This window comes from Bidens hawaiensis, unplaced genomic scaffold, assembly GCF_021521415.1.
Source record: "Bidens hawaiensis isolate Kalapana, Puna unplaced genomic scaffold, B.hawaiensis_p1.1 tig00023222_1, whole genome shotgun sequence".
NCBI classification, from domain to species: Eukaryota; Viridiplantae; Streptophyta; class Magnoliopsida; order Asterales; family Asteraceae; genus Bidens; species Bidens hawaiensis.
Window position 1 is genome coordinate 169,807 of NW_027493642.1, and position 19,902 is coordinate 189,708.

A 19,902-nucleotide genomic window follows, 5' to 3' on the forward strand; every position below is an offset into this window, starting at 1 on the left:
ATAAATATTAAGAAAACTTTGTGGCGGCAAATGGTGACAGTGGATCTAAACTTCTAAAGTTTGTAGCAGCAATGGTGGCAAACGTAAACAGTAAATCGTTTTAGGACAGCATAAGGCGGTGATGGATCTAAGATGAAGCGTTGGGCCATCCCCGAGAATAAAAAAAAATCCTGTGCCTAGGACATGTAGAAAATAACAAGCCTGAAAATACAAACTTAATAAGTCATATATAACTTAGATTGTTGTGATAACAATAAACCAAACGAAAGTATTTTAGTACAATGATCTAACTAAAATGCTTAAATGAAACGTGAAGCTCGGTCTGTAGGAGTCGGTCACTCGGAGTGTCTCGGATATTTAGCCGATGACCTTTTGAGCTTCTGCGAGCGTCTTTGATCCGGTTGTTCTATTAGCGTACAACGTACGTAAGTAGTAAAAGCCTGATTTTCCCTCTTTTTATTTTGTTAAGTGTTAATGGGTGTATCTTAATCATTTAATGGGCTTAATTTCAAAGAAATGTGGGTTTAATTTTTCAAATGGATCTAAGAAATTGGTTCTTGAAGTGTACATATACAAAAGCAAAAATTATATATGGGCGGGCCCTTGGCCCCCACAAGAGACTAGTCCTCCGGCGGTTGACCTCTCGCCCTCCCCATGGGCGGGGCCCTGATGAAGCGCTAGCAGCAAGAGACACGCCGACTTGAACTACAACTTCAATGACAGGAGCTACGACTGTTGCGACACAACATGAACATGAGAAAGACTATTGCGACACAACATGAACATGAGAAAAATTAATAATAAAGACCTAATGTATGGTTTGTGAAAACCACTTTTGAACAATAAATTTTCATTTTTTCATTCTTTTTATATGATATTAATAATTGTCAAACACAAAAAATTGTATGTATAGTTCGTGAAAGTATATATATATATATGTATATATATAATAATCTACACATATACCTCGTATGAGATACATGTATGTAACTTGCACATATATGAACATTCACAAACTACATATATATACTTTCGTGAGTTACAAATTTTTTTAGTTTTTTTAGGTTTTGGAAAATATTAATAACATAGTAAAAGAACAAAAAATAAAATAGAAAAATTAATGCATAAAAGAAGTTTCTACTAGTTTTAAGTTGAAAACGTGTTTAATATGTTAGTTGTATGAAGGAAACAAATAGATAATATGTTTGACAAAACTAACATTATTATGACTACCATATAATATTGAAATTAAAGTATGTAATTCAAAACATAAAGTAGGAAATAGATAATAGACTACTAGAGTCAGCAAAAGAATAGTTTAGAGTACGAAAGAATCTACGGTTCCATAAGTTAAGTTATATCGTTCTTCAAATCTAACATGTTAATGGATTCTAATATACAAAATGTTATTAATTATTAATTGACTTTATTAAGAAAATCAAAAAGTATGTTGGTTTTTTATTGTGTCTGTCCTTATTTAAATTGCGGAGTATATTAATTATATAGAAAAAAATATACAATATTAGCTTTTATTCCCTATATACTGAGGGTTATTTTACATTATTCGTTTATAATATTTATATTTATTTTTTGGATTTTAATTTTATTTATTATACTGAAGTTAATAATATACTTAGTATTTGATTTAATATTTGATAATGAAAGAGTTTCACAAATATTTAAATAAATAAGATATTATTTTTAGTATATCCCTATTTTATATGATTTTCATATCAATTATTTGGTAAGATTAATTTTTAATTTATGAGATTTTATAAATCGTTTAAGGAACATATGGGTTTTGTAAGACCCATACGTATGAATTCGGGTGAAATGCATAAGAAACTTTTATATACAAATAATGCAATCTGATGATTTGCAGGAATGTAGAGAGCAACCAGATAGCTTTTAAAGGGTTCGTTTATATATATAATAGATTCGTTTAAATAAACCTATATGATGAACAAAAACTAAATCAGTTAAAAAAATACTAGTATTACATTCTGAAGTTTAAACCTTCTTTCGCTTTCTCCTCAAGTTAGGCATAGCAGAAAAGTAACTAACAGGCCTAATCCCATCATCATCCTCTTCATTGTTTTGACCTTGACTCACCGTTAACCCGGTTCCATCATCTTGGCTAGGTAATGCTTTCGCATCCCCTGACCCTCTGCGGCCAGAGTCTGGTTCATTCAACGGTTCGGTTGAAGGGCTGCAACCAGGTCCTCCTGGCTCTTTGTTATCCTCATCTTCTTCCAAGCAAAACCCGCCCCCCATTTGAAGGTATTCTTTTGATAATTCCGCCTCAAGGTCATCTTGATCATTTTGACCCCACTCTTTACCAACATCCACCACATCAGCGTCGACTCTGCTTCCATGATCCCCACTGACATCGGTCTCCAAACTAGTGTCGAGCGTCACCTCATGATCTTGTGTTGTAGGTTCATCGGTTTCAAAGTCTTCGTTGTATGTGGATATCACTGACTTTTTAACGCGTTTTGACTGATAATAACAGTAAGCTGATTAGAAAGTGATAAAAGACATATAAGTGTATATCTGCTTTCCGAATAATGTGTGTTTACCTTTCGTGGTCCGTGTGTATGTTCATCATGCTAAATTAAAAAGCATGTCGGGGTCGGGTTACGGTAATATCAACATCAACGATACTCAATTTCCCGAGGGATTGAACTACATTGACGACAAATCGTTTCAAGCGTTCATGGATATGTCACAATCCGATTATTCAGTCCCGGAAACACAACCGGAGCCGGCACCAGAGAATGCGTTTGAAACGTTTCAACGCTATTTATGTATTTTTTTTATTTTCCTAATTATTTTCCTTTTTATTTATGTTGTAATGAAGTATTTTAATTTATAATTGTGTGCATAACAAAAAATAAAAAATTCAATCAAGCCCCGGATCACCTGGACCACTACACCCTCTGAGGCTTGGTTGAGGGGTTTGATCCAGGGCCATGTCATCGCCTACGTGTCAGGTTTAATTGGATCACTTGGGGCTCAACTAAGCCCCATTACCCTTAGCCTAAGTATATATGAAATGACAATCCTTATGAATATCTAAATTTGTGTAGAAATTAAAACTTGATTAATAAGTTTTATGTGTATAATGTTTTCCAAGTTTTCGAAATAACAAATTAAAGTTGTTCGATGTCTTTAAAAATATTTCTAACTTTTAAAGCGATAGGATTAAGGGTTTATATGATTGATGACATGATTGTTTAAATATCTATATATAAAACAATGGGTCAAGTTACTCTACAAAAGGGAACAAAAATGAGAATGATGAGAAACCATAATCAGTTGACATGTTTCATGTAGGGACCAAAAGAAAAATGGTATAAAAGTAATATTACCCATTTTCTCTCTCCACATGCAAGTCACATGTTCATTCCCCCATTATTTTTAAACATCTATAATTTTTCATATGAAATTTTAAAAAAAAATAAAATTCACCATAATAACAAGCGTTTTTTTTACTAATATGAGTATAATTTTGTTATATAAGAATAAAAAATAATTTACGTCATTGTGTCTTTTTTCGTCATTGTGTCTTTCTGTTTGTTATTGTGTTTTTTCGCCATTGTGTCTTCCATCTGATCATTGTGTTTTTTTAAAATACTAATAACACCATTGTGCAATAGTGTGTGTATATATATATATAATGAAAAATACTAACAAATTATCTAATACATAAAACACAATGATAAATGCATATTACACAATAACCTGAAACGTAAAACACAATAATGAATGCATATTACACAATAACCTGAAACGTAAAACACAATAATGAATCCATATAACAACACAATGGCCTGAAACGTAAGACACAATGGTAAATAAGTATAACATAATGGCCTGAAACGTAAGACACAATGGTAAATGCGTATAACACAATGGTCTGAAACGTAAGACACAATGGTAAATGCATATAACACAATGGCCTGAAACGTAAGACACAGTGGTAAATGCATATAACACAATGGCCTGAAACGTAAGACACAACGGTAAATACGTATAACACAATGGCCTGAAAACGCAAGACACAATGGTAAATACGTATAACACGATGGCCTGAAAAGTAAGACACAATGGTAAATACGTATAACACGATGGCCTGAAAAGTAAGACACAATGGTAAATACGTATAACACGATGGCCTGAAACGTAAGGCACAATGGTAAATACGTATAACACAATGGCCTGAAACGTAAGGCACAATGGTAAATGCGTATAACACAATGGCCTAAAACGTAAGACACAATGGTAAATGCGTATAACACAATGGCCTGAAACGTAAAACACAATGGTAAATACGTATAACACAATGGTCTGAAACGTAAAACACAATGGAATCTATATATTACACAATGCCTTGAACGTAATACACAAACAACATAATACTATTTTTCTCAAATTAAGTGAATATTGATCACAATGACTAAAACACAAAGATAAGTATAAAGACAAAAGTTGAGCACAAAGACACAATGACGCACGAAATACACAATGACGTAATCTTTGTGTTAATTTTTATCTTTCATATGAGTATCAATTGAAAAACACAATGACCGAAATATATAACACAATGCATAGAAAAACTCAATTAAAACACAAGGAACAACCAAATAACACAATATAAAAAAACCCACCAACTTTTTTTTTATTTTTATATAACAATATGATATTCATATTAAAGATAAAAAAAACATTTGTTATTATGGTAAAAAAATTTCTAAAAAAAGCTCGTATGAAAATGTTATAAACATTTTAAAATAACAGAGGAATTAACATGATCCTTTTAATCATCAGCGACGGCGAAATTTTGTTTAATTGACAAATTTCATTATAATACAAAAAATGCTCTCTTTAAATTCGCTATTCTTGAATATAGTAATTTTTTATCTTTACAAATTTCATCCTTCTATAATTACACCATTGATGGTCCCTAGAAATATTTGGACCACATGTACTTGCACTACTGTTTTGATTAAAAGGTTAGGCACTCTTGTCAAGTTCAATGTCACTCTTACGTGTAGTGCGGTAGATTAAAAGCTGTGTTGAATAAAAGTTGTGTTGAATGCGATTTTAATGATGGTGCCTCGGTATAAGTGATTAAAAGTTGTGTTGAATTGATTAAAAGTTGTGTTGAATAAAAGTTGTGTTGAATGCGATTTTAATGATGGTGCCTCGGTATGAATTCCCGATACATCATAATGTCTCTAACCTAGAAAATCATAGAATCATAGATACTTAAAAAACTTCAATAGCCAATTAAAAATCTTAATTTAAATTCATGATAAGTTCTAATCAAGGTTTGATGTACGGAAAAAACAAATATCACGTCGCAACGTTACATATAGTCTAGATTGAAATTTCGTTGAAGATATTAAACATTAAACGAATATTATATTCGAATATCATGAGTATGAGTATATCAATTAAAAAATAATTCTTATCTAGGTAGGTGTAGGTCTATACTTATTTTCTCTCTGAATTTAGAGTGGTGCGTTGAAAAGCATTTGTTTTTAATTCTTAAAAGTATCTTTATACCAATTTAATAAGACTTTTAAACAACGTCATGATCCTTTTAATCATCAGCGACGGCGAAATTTTGTTTAATTGGCAAATTTCATTATAATACAAAAAATGCTCTCTTTAAATTCGCGCTTCTATATATAGTAATTTTTATCTTTACAAATTTTATCCTTCGGTGATTACACCATTGATGGTCCCTAGAAATATTTGGACCACATGTACTTGCACTACTATTTTGATTAAAAGGTTAGGCACTCTTGTCAAGTTCAATGTCATTCTTACGTGTAGTGCGGCAGATTAAAAGTTGTGTTGAATAAAAGTTGTGTTGAATGCGATTTTAATGTTGGTGCCTCGGTATAATTGATTAAAAGTTGTGTTGAATGCGATTTTAATGATGGTGCCTCGGTATGAATTCCCGATACATCATAATGTCTCTAACCTAGAAAATCATAGAATCATAGACACTTAAAAAACATCAATAGCCAATTAAAAATCTTAATTTAAATTCATGATAAGTTCTAATCAAGGTTTGGTGTACGGAAAAAACAAATATCACGTCGCAACGTCACATATAGTCTAGATTGAAATTTCGTTGAAGATATTAAACATTAAACGAATATTATATTCGAATATCATGAGCATGAGTATATCAATTAAAAAATAATTGGTATCTAGGTAGGTGTATGTAACATCCTGAATATTATAATGATAAATAAAGAAAGTTACGTTTAGTGATTTCGCGTTGTTAAGTAAGTAATACCGAGTAAAGACGGATCATGGACTTAGATTAATTAAGATGGATTAAGGGTAATGGGCCTTAGGTCCATGGGCTTTAAGGGATATAAATATCCCCTTAAACCATCCTAAAACCCTAACTATCATTTCCATCCTTCATAAATCTCTACACACTCAAAAACACACACATACACTACACCTCATACGGCCGAGAGAGAGATAGCGGATTCGAGTCCAAAAATCAAGCCGACCATTATTAGATCTTCAATATACGAGATAACCAAGCAAACCGCGACCACACCGAACGTATAAAAGGTATGTTTTGATCCTAAAGATTTCGTTTTTATAAACGTTTAGTCTTGAAACTTAGAACGATAGTAGATCGGGTATAAACGAAACATAAAGTTGTAAACTTGATGATAAATACGAGTGTAATGAACCCGAAAATGGAAACGGCTCGATTAATGAACCCTTAACATTAGTATTGAACGTTTTTTTTTACCATAAAGGTCCAAACTTTACGTCATTCCGGGCTAAGTTTTACCCAAACAAGGCCATGGGAATGATCGCGGGACTTGTTAACGCCATACCCATGGATTTCTCGGTAAAACGATGATGATTTTGGGGATTAAGGACGAACAGCGGCGGCTGCTGCACAACTTCGCCTACAAGCGAACTTCGCCTGCAAGAAAGTTCGCTTGCAAGCAAGTTTGCCTAACTGGTAACTTCGCCTAAGGCCAAGTTCGCCTAGTTGGTAACTTCGCCTAAGGCCAAGTTCGCCTAACTGATAACTTCGCCTGGTGACAAGTTCGCCTAACTGATAACTTCGCCTGGCATATGTTCGCCTAGGGTTAACTTCGCCTGGTTGTATGGTAACGAAGAGGGACCAGACCCTAATAATATCTGTGATGTTAGGGACCAGACCCTAATAATATCTGTGATGTTAGGGACCAGACTCTTATAATATCTGTGATGTCAGGGACCAGACCCTTATAATATCTGTGAGGTTATAGGGCGAAAGGCTCTTTAAAACGTATGATTATGTATGTAAAGAAAGTATGAAGGTAAGAATGAAAGTATATGCACTTATGTGTGTATGAAAGAAAGTTAAGAGGTTAAGTATGAAATGTAAGAAGGTATTGTATGAGTATGTGATTAACTAGAACTCACTCAACGTAGCTGACCTTTAGTATGCACGCAGGTGAGTAGAATGAGGCAGGTAGCTTGAGGAGGACACATGGCAGAGTTGGACGAAGCTAGCATCTGAAGATTTTGCTATGACGTGTTATTTTAAAGACTATGTTTTGTTTTTAAATGACTATGAATGCTCGGTAAGACAAGAATTATGGTTATGGAATGTAATGGTTTGAATGTTTTTAAGGTTCCGCGAATGTTTTAATTAACTCTGATATTTAGAACTGCGTTTATGAGTAAATCCAACACGAAAGTAGGGTTACCGGTAACGGGGCCTTACAGTGTAGGTCTATACTTATTTTCTCTCCGAATTTAGAGTGGTGCGTTGAAAAGCATTTGTTTTTAATTCTTAAAAGTATCATTATACCAATTTAATAAGACTATTAAACAAAGTCATAATCCTTTTAATCATAGTTAATAGCCATTTTGGTCACGTTGTCATACCTTTTTATTAAAACAATCTAACTCTTTTTTTATTTTGGAACGACCAATTAAATAACGTCGGGTAATCCGTACACGTCCTCCATTGGCTAAAGGTAGCCCAAGCCGGCCACGAGTACTGACGGACGGAGCCCCTAACGATCCATCTATTGAGGGATTCCCCGCATAAAACCCGACCCCCACGCCCGCCAAAACGGCACGACAACGAGGAGCCGGTAAAATCGGGTGAGATCAGGACTCGAACCCTGACAAGCCAGGGTCATCCCTCATATCTCCCATATAAATTGGTGATAGTGAGGTTTGATCCCTCATATCTCCCATATAAATTGCTCTAAAGATTTTGATTTTTGATATAAAAAATGTATACTTGCTAATACAATCACAAATGTAGTGTAAAAGGAAGTTTTACCTATTTGTAACATATTTGTGAAATATTAGTTATGTAATTTCTGTAATTTTAATTTAATTGTAATTGTATTAACAATATATAATCAATTTGTTGACTGTATTTCACTTAATGGTTAAAGTTCAAAATTTTCAACAATTACCCGTGTAATACACGAGCCTCAAACTAGTATTAATAATATAGAACAAATGGGAAGGTTAACGTACAAATGAAATTAAAGTGCTAAACGTGAGAATCAAGTAGAGTAATTATATATACAAGTAGAGTAACTATGTAATTACATCATAGAGTAATTATCATAGAGTAATTACATAATTACTCTACTTGTATTTATAATTACTCTACTTGATTCTCACATTTAGCGCGTTAATTTCATTTATATTTGATCCAAACCCATATAACAAATATACTATATTCGTTTAAATAAACCTATCAGCTAAACAAACTAAACTAGTTAAAAATACAAGTCACTATTATTACATTCTAAAGTTCAAACCAAGTTTAAACCCTTGGGTTTGAAGAAACATGATAACTCAAAAAGCCCTTGAACCCAAGTTATACCTTCTTTCGCTTTCTCCTCAAGTTAGGCATAGCAGAAAAGTAACTAACAGGCCTAATCCCTTCATCATCCTTTCATTGTTTTGACCTTGACCCACCGCTAACCCCGTTGCATCATCTTGGCTAGGTAATGCTTCCGCATCCCCTGATCCTCTGCGGCCAGAGTCTGGTTCATTCAACGGTTCGATTGAAGGGCTGCAACCAGGTCCTCCTGACTCCTTGTTTTCCTCATTTTCTTCCAAGCAAAACTAATGCAGCGGTAAAACGCAAACGAAGATCGAATCACGTTGATTCTGCAAATACCCGTGTGATTCTTCCCCGAATTTCCAGAAAATACGTAGATCGTAAATAAAATAAATAATTAAACTTGTTGATTCAAACGAATACCAGGATCAATTCTTCCAACTATTGTTGATTCACAAAGAATACCGATAATTAGGTCCTTCACACACTAACATACACTGTGATGGAGAGGAAATGATTTTTTTTATATATTCCAAACTTTCTCTTTTTACATTACAAAATCTCAAGTGTTTATAAAGAAACAGAAAATCATTGGGCTTCTAACGATTAAACCAAAAGACATAAAATATTAATTTTAAACTCTTGTAATTCCATAACTCATGTCGTCCTTATTTGGTAAACGTTTGATCTCCCCACATCATTCTCTCCACCTTTGAAAAAACTCGCCCTCGAGTTTTTGTCTTTGAACCGTAGCCACCTGGGTCAAAGGGACTATCCATCTGATTCCGATTTATAGTTATGATGACCTGCTCAAAATAGTTCAACTTTACTAATCATCTTGTCCGCCTCTAGGCTTGTACCACATGGGTCAAAGGGAGCATCGATACGCTTTCTATTTTCTACAAGTTCATGTGATCTTGATAATATTTCTTTGCTTGCATATTTAATAAATGGCCCCATTATATCTTGTGCATTTTTAAGATATAATTGGTTGACTTCTAACCTTAGAGTGATGTTTGTGAAACTTGCATACAAATCTTCATAAATGACATTGCTAACCATATTAATATTAGCATTTGGCAAAAATCTCTTCCAGTGGTTTTTTTCTTCTTGAGTAATATCCATGTCACCTGAATAAATTGTAGACCACCCATGTTTTCTTTTTAAACTTTCAAGAACATCACCGGTTGCCCAAACATACCATTCCTCGTCCTCGTATTCATCAAACACGGGCCAGGAATCATAGATATTGTCCCCCTCATAAGCCATATTGAGCCAGGAATTTGGCTCTGATACCACCTGATGCAGCGGTAAAACGCAAACGAAGATCGAATCACGTTGATTCTGCAAATACCCGTGTGATTCTTCCCCGAACTTCCAGAAAAGACGTAGATAGTAAATAAGATAAATAATTGAACCTGTTGATTCACACGAATACCATGATCAATTCTTCCAACTATCGTTGATTCACAAAGAATACCGATAATTAGGTCCTTCACACACTAACACACACTGTGATAGAGAGGAAATGATTTTTTTTATATATTCCAAACCTTCTCTTTTTACATTACAAAATCTCAAGTATTTATAAAGAAACATAAAACCATTAGGCTTCTAATGATTAAACCAAAAGACATAAAATATTAATTTTAAACTCTTGTAATTCCATAACTCATGTTGTCATTATTTGGTAGACGTTTGATCTCCCCACATCAAAAACCCACCCTCATTTGAAGGTACTCTTTTGATAATTCCGCCTCCGGGTCATATTCATCATTTTAACACCAATCTTTACCCACATCCGCCACATCAGCATCAACGACACCCGACTCCAAACTAGTGTCAAGCGTCACCTCATTATCTTGTGTTGTAGGTTCATCGGTTTCAGAGTCTTCATTGTATGTGGATATCAGAGTCTTCATTGTATGTGGATATCACTGACTTTTTAACACGTTTTGACTGATAATAACAATAAGTTAATCAGAAAGTGATAAAAAGACATATAACTGTTTTTTTTTCCTGAATTTAAAGCATGTGTTTACCTTCCGTGGTCCGAGTTTATGTTCATCATGCACTCGGTACACATGGTCACTCTGGTTTTCTACATCAGAACTTGTTCCAGAAAGTTCGAGATTATTCTTCTTTTTTCTTCTTCCTCTTCCAACTGATTTACCTGTTCCTTTAACACTCAAACCTCTTTTGGTCTTTTTACTCTGTCTCTCTTGAACCGACAATTCTGACTTTTCTACATCATTATTATCTTCTGCATGCTTAACTTTCTTTCTCTTGTTCCTATTGGATGCATTTGGCTGTTCGTTGTAATCCATTAACTATGAGCTTTTACTCCCTGCCATTCCTTTCATGGCTTTGCTTATCCTCTTGCTACGAATTTTAGCAAACCTCTCGTTAGAAGTGTAAAACCCTCCCAGTCGCAATTGAGTCTGCACAAATCAAATTGTCAAAATCAGACATTTTTTCTCCTAATCTTATTAAATTCATTAAAAATTGGGATGATAAAGATGAAGCACCTCATGTTTGTTGTACTCCTTTAAAACAGGTTGTAGTAACTCATCAGCCTTCTGTGCACCCCAACCAAACTTCTCAAAACACAATCTTTACAAAACAAATATCAACAAACATTAGAAACCGAGTAACTAAGTTACATTATGTGTAAAAAAACGTACTTGCGAAGAACAAATAGATCTGGTTTTCCCCATGAAAAAGGTTATGTTGACTTGTCTACTTGTGGAGATGCATACGCAAAAACCACTGCATCACTTGGAAACGTAGAAGGAATATGCCAGTTTTTGCTCACGTTTCTCTGAAAAGTAAATATAATCAAACTGAGATCAAAGATGAAGAAATTGTTATAAAAATAATAATAAAAACGAAAAAGAAGTTTATTTTACATGCGTATCCATGAAAATCTGCTTCAGGTCATCAACACCAGCATTCGACCCTCTTTTCCTTGTATTTGACGAGTCAACTTTACCAAGGATCCTTGGATCAGGAGATTCAATCCACTCACGAAATTTATGTAGCCGGTCTTCCTCGGGAAAAGCATTTATTACTTCTACAGCATTCACAATGCCAATTCCACTACACAATATTGCATAATAATCAGATAATCTAAAAAATATTTTGTTTCATACCAAAATAAAACTGATAACAAAGATCGTCTTACCTGATACCTTCGGTGTAATCACTCCCCAAAAGCATTGCCATACGGATTAACTTTTCTCTTGTTAAGCCAAGCTCCGTTTCAATGTCCTAAAAACCATACCAATGCTCATCAGATAAAATCAGATTCGACTATTTAAAAATTCTACAAAAGCTCCATGATATATTTGATACATATACCTTCACTGTTTTTAGATGCCCTAATATTTTACAACCGGACATAAAAAAATTCGGGTCAGCTCGACGGTGTTGGGTCGGGTAAGGTTCATCACATAAATAATATACGATACAATAACAAAAAAAACAAATATCATTATAAATTCAAAAACACATCATATAAGTATGATTGACTTTAAAACTGAAAATAAAGCTATATTTGTTCTTTATGACTCGACGGTTCAAGTTTTAACGAATTAACATCTAATTCAAGTTTAAACAAATTAACAATTTGACGTAACAAACTAACAATGTAACATAACTTTTTTTTGAAACACAAATTGAACACTTTATTAAACACCATGCCACTAGCAAGCAGCTTGCTACAACAAAGAGACCAAACTCCAGAAGACCAGAACCTTTACGGTGACAGCACCCAAAAAAAAAAATACTACAGGAAAAATTAAACTCCTCATCAACAAAATCCTACCTGTTTTTAACCAAAAAGAAGTATAGAATTTTAACCCTTCCAGAACAAACTATCATGATTAATTGTCTAAAAAATTATAAAATTTTGCTTATAGGTAGATTCGAACGCAAGATGTCCATATAGGGAAGAGGAAACTTCAAAACTAGGCCATGGTTTAGAATATTTACTAGTTCACTCAACATTTTATATATGGGTTCACTCTAATATTTTATATAGGATATTATACTAAAAATCCGAAACTCAGTGGGTTCCCGTGAACCCACAACTTCTACACTAGATCCGCCCTTGTGCGTGATGCGAGTGCATCACGTATCTGATGCGTTCTTTATTAAAATAATTTAAAAAAATAATTATACATGATATTTTAACATCTTAACTTTTAAACTTTCAAAAAATAAAAAATATGAGTAAATAAAAATAAATGAACAGTTTTGCTGATTGTTTACCTAAACTAAAATTTAGCTATTAACTTGGAAGTTGGAAACGGGGGTAAAAGCAGTGAAAATTCTGTTGATTGTTAGGCCCAATATATTTTATGGGGGGAGTTATCATACAAAGTAAAAAATGATACTAAACGTTCAAACTGAATTAAATTTGAAATTTGGGCGGTGGCATAGTCATAAATAACAAGAAATTGATTCTTCACCCTTCCCAAATAAATATTACTCAACATCTTCATCAAATTTATTCACTTCCATCAAATTGTTTCCCAAATTCCATCAAAATCGCTCAGCATCTTCTTCAAATTAATTTTATTTTAGAATTTCATGAGCCGCACACTTCAATTTGAGTTTTGAGATGGTTCAATTGAACCCACGTAATGCACTAACCAGTCAATTAAGATTCTAAAGTTTTTAGGGTTTTTAAAGGATGTTAAGATGTAGAAGAAGATATGATAATTACTCTACTAGAGTAATTATTTATATAACTAGAGTAATTATGAAATCAAACATATTATGAACTCCCTGTTTCACAAATTGCTCTACTTATAAATGTTGATTACTCTACTTCTAATATATAATTACGCTACTTGAAATATATAATTACGCTACTTGAAAATAAAAATTACTCTATTTGTAATAATATTACACTACTTGTATTTGAAAATTACTCTACTTATAATATAAAGTTACGTTACTTGAAATTTAAAATTACTCTATTTGTAATAATATTACACTACTTGTAATTGAAAATTACTATACTTATAACATAATGTTACACTACTTGAAATTGAAAATTACTCAAATTCTATGTTTACTCACATACCAGTTACATAATTACTCTACTTACATAATTACTCTACTTATGACAAAATTACTCTAGGTATATGTATCCAATAATATAATTACTCTACTAAGGAAAATAATTACTCTAGTTACCATTTTAAAAACCTTTGAAGTGTAATACCCAACAACATATCATACTCTGTTTTTTATTTTTTGGTTGTTTTAAAAAATTTCAGTTGCAAGCTTCAAATCATTAATCAAATTCATTTTCAAAAAACTCCAGTTTCTCAATTAGTTCAATTCACAAGCTTCAAATTGATGGATTAGTACAATTTGAGCATCAATTAGTCTTTGTCGTGAACTTTTGTTCATAAAATTGATTTCTTTAATTGATCGATTGATTATGTATTTACAATTGATCGATTGATTTGACATTTACAAATGATTAATTAGGTGTTTTATAATTGATTGATTGTTTCGGAAGCTTTAATTGTTCGATATTTTTTAAGCAGGAGGATGAGAGAGATGAAACCATTTAATTACAATAATGCCACCGCCAGAAATTTGTGAAACCTTCAATTCGCACGTTTTGTACAATATTATAGTTTGTATTTGATACAACCCCTATATTTTATATATATTGTATTAAATAAATTGTAAAAATCCTTTAATTCAAATTTACAACTAAAAAAGCTTGATGTACACGTAGATGATAACAATTTTAGGGTTTATATATTAATTTAGCCTCCGCCTCCTCCATCTCCCAACCTTCTACATCGATTCTTCTTCTACCAAATTTGTCCTTGACTATACAAGACTTCTTTATCATCTCCAGGTAAGTAATAACTTTCATAACTAAAAGATCCAACCCAGTTTTCAATTGAAAAGGTCTGATTCTAGCCCTAATTTGTAAGGCCCCGTTACCGGTAGCCCTACTTTGGTGTTGGATTTACTCATAAACACAGTTTTACAAATCAGAGTTAATTAAAACTTTACGCGGAATATAAAACTTCAACCATAATATCTTACATAACCCTCAAATCTTGTCTTATAAAACATTAATAGTCATTTAAAACAAAACATAGTCTTTTAAAACATCACAACATTTCTTCGAGATGCCAATATCTTCGATTCCATGCCATGTGTCTTCAATCACGCAAGCTATCTCAACCTATTTGTCTGCGTGCATACTAAAAGTCAGCTACGCTGAGTGAGTTCTAGTTAATCACATAACTTACTTTACATACACATATACGTGTCCGTAGGTACAAATTACATACTTAAGCTATCCATCGTTCTTTCATATACATTCATAACTAGCCTTACGTTATAAAGAACATTCGCCCTACATACCTCGGATATTATTAGGGTCCGGTACCCTCCATCCTCGGAAATTATTAGGGTCCGGAACCCTCCATCCTCGGATATTATTAGGGTCCGGTACCCTCCATCCTCGGATATTATTAGGGTCCGGTACCCTTCCTTCCATACCTCCTTAACATACTTTCTATATACATAATCGTAAGTTTCGCACATACATGCATCATTCATTATTCTTCTTACAACATACATATAACATCAACCATTTCCTTACAGTACATGCAATTCCGAAGATCGTTCATGTATCGACAAGAAATCATTCATACATTTCACATAATACATATATGGTATACACTTATCACTTAAGATAAGTGTATTAACTAATCACATCGAGTATGCACACAGCCCCGAAAACATAACAAGGAATGGGACTAGAAACTCACCTGAATGCGGTTACGTTCACCATTAATAGTTATTCTTTTCTTCAGTTGGGCACGCCTAACTGTATAACAATTACTCGTATCAATTATCTATCACTAGCCATATCACGTTTCTATTCTAATTATACCCCTCAACGGACGGGGGTCCAGGGGCAGCGCCCCTGGCAGCGGGGTCTAGGGGCGGCAGCCCCTAGCAGGGTCCAAGGGGCAGAGCCCCTGGCTAGGGTCGAGCTGCCAGGTCAGCTTGGAAAAATTTTATTTCCATTAACTGTCGTAACACATTTTCCATTAGAGTTCATATCATTATTAAATTTGCTAACTTAAAAAGTTCAAGGGCTTCTTTGTAATTAAATCATTCTTTTCTAAGTCCAGTGACTGTTCTGTCATTTATTAAACTTCTAATTCGTTATTCAGTCCTTAACGAATGGGAGTTCATAGCGAATTAACTATTATAACGAATCTGGCTTTGTAACAAATCAAGCATTATAACGAATTGGTCCTGATGACGAATTGGACCCTTTCACGAACTGGTCCATATAGCGAATTGGACCTTAACGAACTGATCCTTATACGAACTGGTCATAACGAATCAAAGGTAATTCGTTACCCCTTTCCCCTAACGAATCAAAGACGAACTAGAGCTAGTTCGTCGTGCTCCCTTATGCGAATTAACTAACGAATCACCCTTCAATTCGTTAAGTTCCCATAACGAACTAGGGTTAGGTCAGGGAATGTCAGAACATTCCCTAACATTCTTTACCTCGTATTAACTTTTCTGGCGCCGCCGCCGAAAGGCCACTGGAAAACCGCGAACACGTCGGAAAAAACGAGTTTTAACTCGTTTTTAACCGTTTTTCGTCCCGTTCGATCCAGATCTGAGCTAGGGTGAACCCTAAGCTCATCATAGGTTCGGTTTATACCCGATTCCACCCGGATCTCGTGACTTAAAACGATTTAACGATATCGGCTCGTCGTTTCGTGACTATATCTAACGGTTAAGCTCATACAATATTAAACTATCATTACCTCGGGTCGGTGCTCGGATTCTTTCTTGGTTTCGGCTAGAGAAGGAGAGAACTAGAGAGAACACTTAAGTGTGTGTTTTGGGTGGTGTATGGAATATGCGTGAATGAGGATTAAATGGAGATTAAGGGTTTATATATTTATGGATCATGGGCTTAAACCCATGGTCTTTCCTTCTTTCTTTCCTAACCCAAGTCCATAACCCATATTCATTTACCCAACACTAGCCCAACTCGTATTCTATATATCTAAACCGATAACGACCCACTATAAAATAACGAAATTTATTTTATTATTATAATCAAAAGTAGGATGTTACATAATTACACGTTAGGTGCATCAGAGCGCATTATGCAAGCCGCGATATGCGAAATCTGGCGCAATATTGGCGCAACACGTAACCCCAACGCATCGCAGCAATTGATGCGCCCCAGTCCTCGCAACAGCGCAATATGCGCGCATTACGTGCGCAATTTAAAACCAAGATGCGCATTGAGCTTCCGCTTCCATTGGAGCAATGATATATGGCAATCCAAACATTTGAAGAAGCTCCTGAAACATATATAAACATAATTAACTTCTTTTCTATTAGCATTTGTATCATGTGGGCTCTAAAGATGCTAAAAGACTGCGTGTGCTTACCTGGCATTCGGTAAACATGTCACCACTTACAAACTCTGCATTCCGTTCAAGCCTTCTTTGTTCATCACCAAGATCGATGCTTTCCTTGTTTACATTTGCCATTTCTTCCTCTATATTAGCCTTAGCGATTTCAACCTGTTCATCGCTCAGATCATTGATAACAAATCTGTTGGCATCTTCTTGTATTTGCACATGAGTTGCATTACTGTCGCGTTCCTCTGCAACCTTCTGCACAATATCAGATTCGGATTCTAACTTGTTAGAAGAAGTTCCTTTAGGTTCTAGTGGCTCGGAAACACGGTCAACCATCTGAACTTTAACCTCACTTTGTTGAGGCTCAGTGAGATTAACATTAATCTCACTAACTGTTTCTTCTTCCATTGTTTCCACATGTTTCTCTCCTTGAAAATTATGATCATCATTTGCAGCGTTAACTAAATCATGGTGGTGTATCTGATCGCTTCGATACGATGTTTCCGTCTGCACTTCCACCAAGTCTGGATCATCTAAAGTAGTTGCATCCACATCAACAGATGATTTGTTTGAAAGAGCAATCTCTGAGGATAATCTTGGAGTATCAATATCTTTACACGCTTCAGGTGCAGATGATGCATCGGTATCTTTCTGGTGCCTCGCATCATCCATCCATACTTCGTCTAATTGCTTCCTGAAAATCAATTTCTTTCAGTAAATCACCTTTTGAAGCCGGCTCCTTTTGCTGTAACTCGTGTGCAGAGCCCAAATCAGGATTAATATAAGAAGATCCGTCATACCATTTCACTTACTTTCATCGCCTTTAACTTCTCCTGGCATTCCCTCTTCCCATTCACAATCCGAAAGGTTAATAACGGGCTGCTTCTTAGATAACGTATCATGAGGAGTTACTAACTGAACAAATATATCATCATCATTGTCTGCAAATTGCTTCTCATTATCATCATCAAATGAAACCTCTATCGATGTTCCATTAACCGGAGTAGATTCCTGATTTGTGTCGGTACTGTCTGCAAGTAGACCCTCGAGCCGTCAAAACCATACCAACATTACCAAACTCTCAATATTCTTTCACCAAAAACCAAAACACCTCCACAAATTAAAACCACGACAGACCGAAAAACACAGAATCATTAACACCCGTTTCCGAAAACAACCAAAACCCACAAAGACTTCACTACAATTTCCAACTTTATATTTTATATAATTTCCATTTCTTATTATAGACATATATATACACATATATATGTGGTTTAATTACTCCCATTATTATTATTTTTCTCTCACCTGCAAATAAATATTCATTCATATAATCGTAACTCATTACTGATCTGAACAACAACCACGGATCACACCACCAATCGGCCACCGGTTCACTCTAAAGTACACTCATCTCACCTGTTCAATTGTTTCTCACTGTAAACCCTAGTTATAGTAAAAATTCAAAATAATGAAAGTTAAAGTAGAGTCCATAATTTATTAATTACATAATCATTAAATATTGAAAAGTGTCCATAATTAACTAAACAGTCATTAATTGAAAACTAATATAAACTTCTAAGCTACCCTATCAGCTAACCATACTTATAAGTACCTTTATCACATGAGCCTCCTTTAATGTTTATCTCAAATTTCCCGGGAATGCTTATGGCTCCACTGAAGCTTACACCGTCACAAACGCTTGCGGTTGCAGCAAAATGGTGTTCACCACGATCCGTGACTTCCAAAGTGGACAAGGGGGTGGAGGTTAAAGGGAAAGCCAACTGAACAAAGCTAGAGCCACCAACCTCAAAAGTTGGGCTTATAACAGATTTTGTGGTAAAACGATCAGAGTTGATGAGCATCCCGAAGTAAGCCTCACAGGTCCCTTGACCTGTGACGTTGACGAAGGTAACTAGATTGTCGCGTTGATTAGGTAGTTCGGGTAGATCTCTTTATATTCTGACATCGGTGAGAGTAGCGGGGTTAAAGACCCGGCCGGTGTGGTGCTGCGACACGCGGTGAGTGATCGCCCACGTTATGGTCGCCGTGACGATCATGTTGCTGATAGCCGCAACAATAACCATAACGTGGGCGATCACTCGCCGCACGTCGCAGCACCACACCGGTCTTTAACCCCGCCACTCTCACCGCCGTCAGGATATAAGGAGATATACCCGGACTACCTAATCAACGCGACAATCCAATTACCTTCGTCACTCACCCTCGAGTACGAACCAGATCAAGCGATTCTAAAGCTAAGCCTCAATACCGGAGTGTTGCCCTCAATCAAATTGAATGAGGTCAACGTCACAGGTCAAGGGCCTGTGAGGCTTACTTCGGGATGCTCATTAACTCTGATCGTTTTACCACAAAATCTGTTATAAGCCCAACTTTTGAGGTTGGTGGCTCTAGCTTTGTTCATTTGGCTTTCCCTTTAACCTCCACCCCCTTGTCCAGTTTGGAAGTCACGGATCGTGGTGAACACCATTTTGCTGCAACCGCAAGCGTTTGTGGTGAAGAACGTATTGCCTTTCAAGTGTAAGCTGGGTTTCAGTGGAGCCATAAGCATTCCCTGGAAATTTGAGATAAACATTA

General features: G+C 34.9%; 2 pseudogenes across 2 annotated transcripts in view; both read right to left on the bottom strand.

The window, feature by feature from the left end:
• Positions 1-1,940: 1,940 nt before the first annotated feature.
• Positions 1,941-19,902, bottom strand: part of LOC143567133 (uncharacterized) — a 36,912-nt pseudogene continuing 18,950 nt past the window's right edge. Inside the window, exon 10 of the transcript XR_013141358.1 lies at positions 1,941-2,016. The product of XR_013141358.1 is annotated as an uncharacterized LOC143567133 (transcript). The remainder of the gene's footprint in view (positions 2,017-19,902) is intronic.
• LOC143567127 (uncharacterized) lies at positions 2,011-17,976 on the bottom strand (annotated as a pseudogene). The gene is made up of 8 exons (XR_013141355.1): positions 17,332-17,976; positions 17,179-17,241; positions 12,039-12,124; positions 11,764-11,953; positions 11,539-11,675; positions 11,383-11,467; positions 10,897-11,295; positions 2,011-2,499 (listed from the first exon to the last, which is right to left on the bottom strand). The product of XR_013141355.1 is annotated as an uncharacterized LOC143567127 (transcript).